We start from the raw sequence: 12726 nt of genomic DNA, 5'->3' as shown, positions 1-12726 counted from the left end.
TAGGTCTAGTCAAGTGGCCATGACCACTATAGCAGAATGGCAACTGTGGTTTAAAATAGCAACACTCCAGATAGTTATGACATCCTTTCTCAGATCAGCTGATATAGAAATATCCTGATGGTCCTGCTTTGAATTATACCCATTGTATAGAAACATACTGAAGATACCTGTCAATGTAGGCAGAAGGAGCAAAAATATCAGACTTGATCTTTTAAAACACATAACTGTAGAGTTAAAGTTAAGGTAAATCAAGAGTCCCTTATAAGCTGCATTATGGGCTCCTGGTAAGCAAAGTATGAGTTAGGTGTGTCCTATGTCCCCATGAAGTGCGTGTTTTCAGAATATTTCCTGCAGTTTTGGATGACTTCTTTGTTTTACTTTACTGATGTGGGTCAGCTGTGGGCTTGAGGTCACTAGGATGACGTGTGCCTTTTGGCAGAGAAATGTTAGGGGAGCATGGTCAGTGCAGAAGTAGGCAACACACCTGATGGCAACTGGCTGCCTTATACTGCTTCCACATCAAGGCATCCCTGCTTGCTGCTTACCATCCCACAAATTAACCTTCTTGCTGTATGAAATCTTCATGCTTACAAGAGATGAGTGTTACAGAACACTTAGCACAAACTGGTATTTCATAATGTCATGGTAAACCAACAGGTATTAGAAGAAGAAGCCTGTGATTCTAATCACAAATGTGATTAGCTGCCTAAAATATTTCCCCAAGGATACTTCAAAATCTTTGCTTGCTGCATTACATGGCTGGATATATTTTTCTTCAGCACATGACTAATCACTAGGACTCAGAATATGGAAGCATCCCATTCCCCATCAGTCTAGTCTTTCTTTCTTCATGCTTCTGTGTGATGCTTGGTTCATCCTGCAGCTATATGTGAGCCATTTGTTACCTGCATTTGTTACCTGTCTTCCATTTCAGAGCCTAGGTATTGACTATCCATTTCCTTTTTAATTCTGCTCCTTTTCTGGATTAAGTTGAAGTTTATCCTTATTCTTCCTACTGGATTAAGCTGTTTACTGTAGCAACCTCCCAGCTGAACAGCAGTGCCACTGGAGACAGCTAGTTGCCTTTTGTGTATCCATTGTTTCCCATTTTTCACCTGAACACTGTAATCGCAAAAGATTCAAAAGTTTTGCCTTGTATCATACTTTTTCTGACTATTTTTTCCACAGCTTTTGCACTTAAACACACTGCCATAAATTTTTACTTTGTGACTGCAGACTCAGAAGTTACTGGATCAGCTTTTTGTTAAGTGACATTTCAGTTGCTGAGTTGCATATTATGGGTCCTCATAAGTTATTTCATTAATGTCAAACAGGTCATGACTGAAACACTTTCTAAAATCATTCTGTAAAGTCTCCCTTAATCATATGGGCTTTTTCTAAAAGGCAAAATAGACTGCCAAAAACTGCTGTCTATTAAATCCCAGCGGTACACTTCCAGCTGATTTCTGTCAACTGTGACACTTATCTGGGAAAGTGCTTCATGTCATTTAATAAGGAGAATATGTCTTCCTGAAAAGTACCTTTCTTCAGCCCCATTTGTAGCTTTGTGCCCTCTGGTGCCCAGGTTACCATTCAAGGTGTATTTTTTTGAGCAGGAAATGAAGGTTATCAGTGTATTTAGTCTAAACTTCAGAAAATATCACCCCAAATATTCTATGTTTTACTGTGTTTATTTCCCTCTCTCCTCCAAACAGCATTTTTTTCAATACACAAGGTGTTTGCAACACTGATTTTCACAATAAATAAAATCTCAATACTAGAAAATGCTTAATTATCATTCCTGCTACATTTTTGCTAACTTGCTATGTAAAATTAAAATATTTAAGTAAATGCAGCAGCTAGAGCAAAGCAGTGATTAAGCTTTCTCTCAGGTCAAGAAACCTGACGAAAATCCATCTACTAATAGGTACATGCACGAAATGTGTTAGGTTTCAGAAGAGCCTAGTCAGTACTGGTGGAGTATTCTGTTTTCTCATGAGAAATACTAGACAAAGATGTTTTCATTAAAAGTTTGTGAAGTTCCTGTTTCATATTCACAGCAGTAGTGTAGACTTCTGAGTGTTTAAATTCTCAGCTGCTGATGCTAAAAATTCAAGGGAAGATAAACATTGCAGTGGAAAAATTTCCTTCCTAATTGAGGATATTTTGTGGCTTGAAACATCATAATGCTTGGAATGTTTTGCTAAGCTGTCCTTATTTAGCCAGAATCCAACCCGAAATGCCAGCTGTGCAAACTTATTAACACATCCTTTAGTTTATGGTGACTCATTACACAGGGGCAACATATGAACAATTACTCTTGCCGTTCTGTTCAGTTTAATTATGTGAGATTTGATGAGACTAGTTGTTGTTGCAAATGAGAGCGCAGGGACAGCAGGAATCTAAAACCATGAGAGAAATGCGTGCATATTAATGTAACTTCTACATATGATTTTGCTGAATGGTAAGAACATTTCCATAGTGTTTTGCATATGTATTGCCTACTCCAGCTAAGTGACAGTGTAATTTCTGCTACCAGACTATGGGAGCCGTTGGATTGCAATGTACAGCATGCACCTTTCAGTTAAACTTGTATTAAAAAGGTTCTTAAATTGTGGATTGTCAAGGTAACCACGAGAGATACAACCATTTCTTTTCAAGAGATGATGAAGAGAGTAGGCAAGCTATGCCTACATGTCAGTCAGACTAATTACAAGAGCTCACTGCTGGGTTTATCATGGCAGGGTAGAACAATTAAGCCTCTGATCATGCTTTCAGAAGCAGATAATTCAAATAATCCAGATACTTCAGTTGAAGACAAAAATTTATTCTACCTGATCAGTTCAGCAGTGATATGCAAAGACCCTGAAAATGAAATGTCAAAGAGGGCTTAGCCCTTCCTGAGGAAAACTCAGCATGACTGTTTACTTCTGAGTCTTTAGCCAACATTTTCACCAGATCACCCAAGGATACTTTTTGTCCAGGTTACTTTCAATTCCTGGCCAGTTAAATGAGAATTCAGTGGGATCTTGTGTCATGTTGCTAAGGGTTAGGAGGAATCAGGCTTCATTCCTTACTGCCTAGCACTCTTTAAAATAATTCACCTCTCTCTGAAAGCTTTGATGAGAACTCTCCAAGATATCAGTATTTTGTCCTCTCTTTTTACATGTACTGTGTTCTGTATTGACAGTAGGATGATGAAGAATGATGTCCTTAAGTTCTAATGTACAGGCAATTGAATAGTATGTAGGTAATTTTTACTGCATTTATTTATATATGAGTAAGCATTGAGATGAAATTTCTATCAGCTTGAAATAATAAATTGTTAGAAATGGAATTGTATTTTTATGGTATTTTTCTGGGCATCAGGAGACTTAAGTTCATTGCCCCCTTTATTCCAAGAATGAATAAATCTATGGGGGGTACCTTTGGATACCCTATAGCTTTTAAACCATTCAAAATTTCTTTTGAATTACTTTGAGGAGTCTCTGTTAGTAAGAATAGTACATGGATGACTAATCAGACAATACATCAGAAAGAAGTGAGTTTTTCAGCATGTCTTCTCCTCCATGCCTCAAATAGTGTGACAAAATAGGATAAAGATCAAATGTAATGATCACATCGTTACTTCTGCTCACTGCATTCCTTTCCCTCTATGCGTCATCCTATTGCTGCACTTTGCAAAACCTTGTTCTCAATTGGAGTGTACATTGCTATATAAGTCCTTTATCCATACTAAGTCAGTGTGTTCCCTTAATTATGTCTGATCCTCCACCTCTGCAGCAAAAGAGGAACTGTTACATGTAAGACAGTTCTAAGTCTTCAAGCCTGGAGAAATCTTTATATTGGATACTATAACTTACTACTATACAAACTTTACACCATACTGGTGGAACAATCCAATTAAAACCTTCTGTCTGTCACCTCCTTAAATTCCAGTGTGAGCAGAAGTCTGTATCCATTTTAGCTCAAAATTCAAACGGTTGCTGTGATACTTGAGGCAACACATTTAGTAAGAAGGCTTACATAAATCTGACAGCCTTCTAGGCACTAGAGTTGTCTGTCCTTTCATTTAGGGTCAACTAAATCCCATTAAATTGCTAATCAGACAGGCTAAGTAGTTGTGATAAAATCCCGTTGCTGATGCGAAAGAAACTACAGCCACAGAAATATCTGAAAAAAAGTCAATGCTAGTTAGTGGGCAAGATGGTTTCCACTGGAATAAAATGAAAAGCTAAAGCATTCCATTAAAAATGGCACCATAATGCTCAGAGAAAAAAAAGAAAATTTCACAGACTAATTTTGCCATGTCTTAACTTGTGGTTCTGTTAGCAATTAATCTCTAAACAAATGTTTGTCTGTTTATTCCCTAGACCTGCAAGCAGCCGTCTGTTTCCTGTGCAGAGCAAAAACAGTATGCAAGTGCTTCCTGAAATATACAAGAGCATGAATAGCTTATATTGGTATAACAAAAGCAAACAAACAACAATTTAAAAAACCAGCAGAAATGTTGTGAACATCCCATGTGTGGAGACACGAGGCTTGACTCCATGTTTTCAGAAGGCTGGTTTATTGTATTATTATAGACTTAGAAACAACCAACATGCACCAATCACAGCTGCACCTGTTGCATTCCACAGCAGCAGATAGTTACTGTTTACATTTCTCTCCTGAGGCTCCTCAGCTTCCCAGGAGGGAAAAATCCTAGCAAAGAATTTTTCATAAAATGTCATAGCTACACAGAAATATTAAAGGATGACTTGATTTTCATTTGCATGGAATTTACTTGTTAAAATAAGTAAGAGTGCCAAGTGCTTACTTGTTCAGCACTGAAGAGATTTGCGACAGCCACAAAAACAAGTGTGGGCCAAGCAGTTAGAAATGGCAGAATTTTTTCCACAAGATTTGGAAGTGCCAGTGTACGTAATTCATCAGATATTTATGAGTAGTTATGAAAATTTCTTTTATTTCACATAAAAATGTATTGCTACACATTTCTCACATTATTTTTCTTTATTGTTATTTCAGTTTTCTTCCTTAAATGTGTAAGAACAAACCTTTAGTCTTTCTCTGCCCCTACAAAGCTTTGGTTTTGCATTTGGTTTAGCTCTCTCTCTTACTTCCTTTTAAATTGCATTTCTTGCTCGTTATACAATGTTTAACTTCTTGGGTGTCCCATGCTAATGTAGATGGTTGTGGAATTGTGATAATAAGTATGATTATTCTGTGAGCAGTGGAACTGATGAAGTCTGACTTCCTGTGGTTGGAATTATTGCTGTTTATGGAACTGCTAATGCCACATAAAGTTTTCATGCTGCTGGAGTGCTCATACTAGCTTTCTCTTGTATGGCTTTTCAATGTCTATAATAAAATTCATACCATGCTCTTTTTCTTTCCAGGACACTAATAGGATCATTCATCCAGCCTATTTTCATGACATTTGTAGGTTGTTTATGCCTTTGAAGCTACTGTTCATCTGTCAAATCAGTTGGAATTGTCCAAAAGGTATTAAATGGAAAATGTAGATAGACAGAGAATTATGTTTGCGTATAAAAACACATGAAAAGTATTGTTCCTTGATTCTCATAACTTTTGATAACTAGACAAAAAATGCAGTCTAAGTCAAGATAGGAACACATTTTCCAGAGGTATCAGCTTTAAAAAAACATGGTGAAAAATGAAAAAGGGTTGATCATCTGCCTAAACACAAGAATCAGATATTATTTTAGAAACTCAAGCATATCCAATCCAGCCTCCAGCAGCCTTTCCCTAAGTAGCATCTTATGTAGCATCTGTTTACAACTGCCCTCACAGCTGTCTTTGATAGCCAGGTCATCTGAAATAAAAATAAATGCCTATGTTTGGGCAACTGAATCACTCCCTTAGAATTCTGGTTCTTCAAGATTGAATATCTTCATAGAGATAATGGTGCTTCTCTAACTGTGACTGTTATGGAAATAACAGCAGTAGTAGTCAACATAAATAACTTTTGCTTGCATCTTCTCAATAGGGACATTGCATTTGAGGCTTCTGGAAACAAGGATTTATGGATTTTATAAACCCAGGCAGCATAAATAGCCAATTCTGTTAATAGCAATTTTCTGTTCCCTTGTGCAGTTCTTAATTTCTTCCCTTTCCATGAAGGCTTTCCTCCAAAATTTAGAGGACTTTAGTACAGGAAAAAATGCTAATCCTATCCCTTAGGCTGAAAGCAAATAGTGTCATCCATATAGGATATTTCCTTATTTATTGTCTCTTCAGGTTTCAAGCAACATGACTGGAGAGAAAGGACATTAATCAAGTTGTCATCCTCCACTTTTCCCTCAGGTTTGTAAATCATAACACCATTGACATAATGAATGTCTTTTTGTAGGCTGAGAATTTTCTTAGGAGCTCTCCAAGGACAAGGTACATGGAGAGACTCTTTGCTAACTCTCTCTATTTAAATTTCACCTAAAGTAAAAAAAAAAATTGAAAATTGTGGACATTCAGATGAAAATGGAGGCATCTTTTTCAGAAACAAAAGACACCCAAAAAACCCCAAAGCAATAAAACAAGTTGTCCTTCCTGTTGAAATGTTTCTCACGTGGAGAAGAAGATTTCCGAAGATCACTGAGTAAGAGAAAGGAACAATAAAAAAAGGAGTGTGACTTTCCAGGTTAAGAAGGTCATCTCTGTCATCATTGCCATAGATATGCTCTGGATAAAATTTGTAATCCATATAATTTATAAAAGGCCTGGAATGAAGCACTTCTATTTGCTCTCTCAGCTAATGCTTTAGCTTGACACACTCATTTCTTGATAGTTGTCTGTGCTGGAGCCAGCTGACGGCTCCACTGGGGGAAGCTTCTAGCAGCTTCTCAGAGTAGCCACCTCTATACCTGCCCTGGTATAAAAACCTTGCCAAGTAAACCAAATACAGCTGTGGAGGAACACAGGCCTGCCTTGAGTTCATCATTGAAGAGGCAGTTGTACCAATTTTTCTGAAGCAAACTCAGACTTGACCCTTACAACTGTTTTTGACCTTGTTGCATAAGTGATACCCAGTGATGCTGTTCAGTGCTCCTATATCCATTTATATGATATGGATTCACATTTGGATGTCATTGCAGAGCTTTTTTCTTCATGAAAACCACTGCAATTACTTATTTGAAAGCTATAATCCTCACAACCATTTTCTCATATTCAGTTGCTTTCATTCAGTTTTTCAGGTTTGCTGATAAAATATGTTCTGCTGATATTTGACCATATAAACATCATGATTATTTACTGAGGCTTAAAGAACTTTTTCAATTGCTCAAGATGTGCACTCTCAGCTAATGGGATTTCCAATGCTTTATTGTAACAAGAGGCTGAAAGTTCATGAGTCTTTTTTTTATATGTTCTTATGTTTGGAAGATCATGATGACCAGGGGAGACACGTGAGAACTGGAAAAAAGCAGTCATTTATGTCTTCACAAAAAAAAAGGGAAGTTACAAGGCAGTGAGTTTCACCTTGACCCTCAGGAAGGTTATGAAGCAAGTAAGCCTGGAAAACATTTGCAAATACATGAAAATTAGGAAAGTAAATGGGCATAGTCAGCATAGATTGATGAAGAGAAAAGCAACATAACCAACCTGAAAACCTTCTATGATAAGATGACTATCTTGATGGAGGTGAGGAGAATAGGGGGTACTCCTTATGTTGACTTTAGCAAGGCTTTTTTGTCTCCCATAACATCCTCATAGACAAACTAACAAAACACTGACTAAGTGGAGAATGAGGTAAATGTGCAGCTGCACTCAGATGATTGTCATAAGTGACGCCAAGTCCAGCTGGAGACCAGGAGCTACTGGTGTGCTGCAAGGCTTGACTCTGGAACCAATACTGGTTAACATCTTTTTTAATGTCCTGGTGAGGGGACAGAGAGTATTCACAGCAAATTTGCAAGTGATACAGAATTGGAAGGCTGTAAGTTCATGTATTAATTTGGAGCATATTACAGATGCAGTAACAGGCAGGGTATATTTACTCGGTAGCAAACACAATTATTTGAACAGTTCTCATAATGGGTATGCATAAAGGCAACAGCCAAAGGAAGAAAAAGATCAATACAAGTTCTAACTCTTATCTTACGGTCACTTAATCAAGTACTTGAAGAATTTTACTATTGGTATTGTCAGTTTGAGCTGTGGGGCAAACACTGAGGGGCCCTAAGGACAGTATTATGTCCCATAATGGCTATATGTAATTGCTATGGAGGCATTTTGGACTAAATGTCTGGAATGTTTAAGATTCACAAAGGATATTTTTGTATGTCATTTGCATGTATTTGACTGCATCAAAAATGGTTCTTAAAACTGGAATGAGCAGGTTGTCTAAGATAATTTTTTCAATGCCTCTTGAAAGTGCTCTTGGGGAGAGAACAGGGAAATTGTATTTCAGAGCCAATCAGAAGACCAGCAGTAGCTGTACGCATGCTGGGCATCAACCCTTTACTCAAATAGTTGCACTTGTACTTTCAATGAATACAGAAAAGAGAAATAGAGCTGTTATGAGAAACTCAGATTTCCATTTACAGTCTACATAGTCCGGCTGTTTTCAAATAGTAATTTTAAGTAGTTGTTTTGCACAAGGACATTTAGGTGTGTTAGGATCCCAGTAAAAAAAGTCACTTAAGCTCTATAAAGTATCCTTTAAAATATTGTGTATTAGAGGTAACACCGTAAAGAAGGAAAGAATACAGATAATCTTACAACCTTTTAAAAACTAAAAATCCTTAGTTGTGCAGCTTTCAATAGACCTCTGATGCACATTGTGTGCACATTGTCCATGGGAAGAGTGACCCCCTTTACTATAGGAATTTCTTCAATGAGAATAACTGTATTCATGATTTCTGCTGTCAGACAGAAAGGATGCTCACGTAATGTTTTGCTGCACTTCTGGATAAAGCCAGGAACAGGAAGGTGCTGCACTTGCTGGTACCCAGCAGGAGCAGCCTGCGGCAATAAGCCAGCTGGTGTGATCCTCCAGCCAAGGGTTTTGCACAGCCCAGCACAGGCATGAAGGCCACGCTGGAAGTGCAGCACAGCATGGCACTGGGTGTACTCAGAGAAACTTTTTTTGCTGATCACTAACTCTTCCATGTATGATAGTGTCCCAGTCGGGATCATCGCAGTACTAGCTTTTAAATATTCATCATAATTTATGCAAAAATAATTTAAGAGTCTTATTATATTGATTGTACTCAGGCAATGCCTGTTTCATTTTGCTGAATCAGTTTTGCTATGTTGCATTGTATGGTATAGAAGTTTCCCCAGCTACTCCTTTTCCTTTAAAAGGATTAGCTATTTTTTTCTAATATAACATGTTTATGAACATAGATTTTCATTCAATATTTTAAATTGAAGTTTTAAAAAGTATAGCTTTCAAAAGAAATAGGTAGAAAAATAAAATATCAAGTGCTCCAAAATGTACTTGATTTCAGTATTAGGTTGACATAATATGGAAAGTTGCACTAATTACAGGCTATCTTAAACACTTTTATTTTTCAAGTCGTGACATTCATTTAATTTTAGCTGTTGTAAATTAAAATGTCATTTTTGTATATAACATTTTCAAAAGTTATATTCTAAATATGTGAAGTATTATCCTGCTATTGAGCAATTGCCTAAAAAAAAAAAGAAAAGAAACAAAAACTAGGAAATAAATATCGTGGTTGCCATGAAACATTAAAGATTCTCAGTCATTTTGAAGCCTGGTAATGCAGTACTTCTGAGGTAAACTTTCCCAGATGTTTTGTACTTCCCATATGAAATATTCATGAGAGAATGAAAAAGCACCCTCAGCCAAGATGTATTAGGTTGTCACTGCTAATTGCAGTAGACACGTTACTTTGTTGCACTGAGAAAATCACTCCAGCATAAAGTCAGAGGCTTCTAATGGAAATCAGTTCAGGTAACTTCATTTTTGGCTTTTTTGATGATTTTTCTTAAAAGCTGGAAATAGTAACAAACAAAGAGATCTAAGCAGGCAGTGGAAAGAACCCTGGGCAATTGGTGAAGACAAGTTTTTTAAAACATCTCTATTCTGAACACAGGACAAAGCAAGGAAAGCCTGTGCAAGGCCAAGCTAGAGACACCAAAATGAGGCAAATGAGAATTTCAATTGTCACAGCTGGACTTTTTTGCCACTGTTGAGTCTATGCTGTAAAACGTGCTTATTGTTGGTTTAAAATAGAGACTTTTCAGAGGCTAAGGGAACATTCCAGCTGCTATAGTAATGGAAGGGCTCAAGCTGTGTTAAACAAGGTGAAAGCACAAGACTTTATTTGCTACGAAGGTGGTTGCAGAAGTGGTGAAAACAGATAAAAAGTAAACGCTTAAGTAGTAGAGCTGTTGCTGTGTATTGAGCAGGAAGTGGTACTGGTGGTTTGCAAATAAAAGTCAATATGAAGAGTTGAGAGTTTGCTTCAGGTCAGCTTGTAGATTTGTGGAGTACTTGTCAGTTTTAAGACTGCAATTTGCTTCAAAGAAGTTACTATCTTGTGCAGGAGATAGTGGTGAAAATATCTGTGTTTGGCTTAATCTTTGCTTTTTCCTGTTGCCTGAGACTCAGCAAAACAGCTGGTTGGTGAAATATTGAAGGCCTTAATTACACTATTGTGCTTTGACATTATTTTCCTGCCTCTCCTGTCCTGATTTTTAAGGGCCGAAAGGAGCATGACTGTCAAGATGTTGTCTTGACTGCAGGAATTAATCTGTTTTACAGTATCCAGACTGCTAACCCCCAAAGAGGGGATGCTGGTGACTAAGTTCAATCAAGCATCTCACAGTGGATGCCTTAGTTCTGAAAGCTTTAGCAGAGGTACCACCTTGCTTCATTATGTTCATAAACAGACTCCTTGGCTGAATGGCCCTGCCCATCTTTTGACAGTGTCTTTGCTGGCAGGTGAATGGTATTGTATCATTGGGCCTTAAGATAGCAAAAGAAAGAGCATCAAGGAGTGGTGCAAGAGTTATTCATTTGACTTTGGTTAAGAAAACTGAGTGTCCACTCTGAGTAGGACTGATTATTTGTTTTTTTAATCCAGGGACCAGATCTCCTTCAGAAAGCTGGAGATCATGAAAGAGTTCTATTTATAAAGCCATAAAGATTATGGTTTACAAAGTTGTTCAATCAAATCAAAACTTCCACAAGAAGGTGCCTCAAAAGAGATAATAATGACATTCATTTTTCAGGCTTCTGCAGGTCTTATGCTTTAAACAAGCACTTTCTTGTATGTACAGGAAGCCTGGAGATGTGCAGAACATCACCATTAAAAAGAGCCAACAAAGCTGACTGCTTGTGGAGGTAAAATAAAATAGTAGAGTTACAGTATTCTTTGGATCCCCAGTAAGATGAATCATCCTTTCTTCACTATTAAATATGTACTTCATGGACGACAAAAATACCCCTTGAAACCAATCCTTTCATCATCTGAAGCATATTTCTTCATTGACACATCAGAACAAGAGGCAGTGCCATGGTTAAGAGATTACACCTTTGTCATATCTAAGGAAGGATCAAAAGCAAGTTACTGTTCCTTCTGTCTTTTTCCCAAGCTAGAACTTTCTATTTTCATTATAATGTGCAGAAAGCTTACAAAACAGACATCTTTGGTATGTGAATCAAAGTAAATAACCAATAGCATCCCAATTTCATCTGGCCGAAAGTAATGACTGTGAGGAGAAAGCTCGTTATTAATCACCTAAAAGAGTGTGAAAGAATGGCTTTCTGAGTGGAGAAAGCAAAGAGCAACTTCAGAGATCTGAGTCAACTTCAAGTCCAACATTTTTTGATCTATGGCTATGTCTGCATTTGCAAGTGTAAGGGAGAGTGTGGAACAAGCAGTGGTGGAGACTGAGTCAGAACTCTGATTTTGTGTTAGATTCTTTTTTTTTTCATTCTGTATTCAGGCTTCCATCCCCTATTTTAACTCTAGTCATATATCGTGGACTAACTGTGCATAAACAATTGGAGAGTGCTAGTTGTGCTCTTGGAACAAAGCTTACCATTTGATCTCACCAAAAGAAATGCAGTTCACTCAGTCACTCCATGACTCACTTCATGAAGTGATTGACCAAAAAATGGTAAATGGTAATGCAAGTGGAGCCATTGACTTCTGCAGAGAGGAGTCACTTCTTTTTCCTCCATAGGCTAGGTCCTACACAGATCAATCTTTCCCACAGCTGCAACAACCACAGTAATGGTGGGTAGAAACTGAGTGTCATAGTTCAGCCTGGAAGAGCCAGTGTCCTCTCTTCAAGGCTGGTGTGCAGGTCCTTGTTCCCAAGGAACTGCCTTAGGCAGTTGCCCCCTTATCTTATTTTTCAAGCCAAGGCTGCCCATGACTTATTTTTAAAACTCTATAAATAAATGGTAAATAATAGAGTAAATAAACGACATTCTTAAATCAGTACAGCTGTGGTTGAACTGATAGGAAATATAATAATCCATATAATTTATAGCATTCTATATAATTTTATTATTATTTCCCTATCTTCCCCGGAATTATAAAATCAACAGCCTTTCAGTGATTGTCTTGTAAGGTCCAAAGGGCAAAACCCATCCTTTCATAGATGAGGCAATTCCCTGTTTTGTTAGAAACTCCGGTCATCATTTTCACCTTCAGATTCTTATGGTTTAAAATATTCAAATTTGTCAATATTAATTTCCTAAACTCCAAATTTTCTAAACTTCACAGA

This window comes from Onychostruthus taczanowskii, unplaced genomic scaffold (assembly GCF_017590055.1).
Source record: "Onychostruthus taczanowskii isolate IOZ18803 unplaced genomic scaffold, ASM1759005v1 scaffold8, whole genome shotgun sequence".
In the NCBI taxonomy this organism is placed as follows: domain Eukaryota; kingdom Metazoa; phylum Chordata; class Aves; order Passeriformes; family Passeridae; genus Onychostruthus; species Onychostruthus taczanowskii.
The sequence above is the reverse complement of the archived record's forward strand: the minus strand, read 5'-3'. Positions refer to the sequence as shown.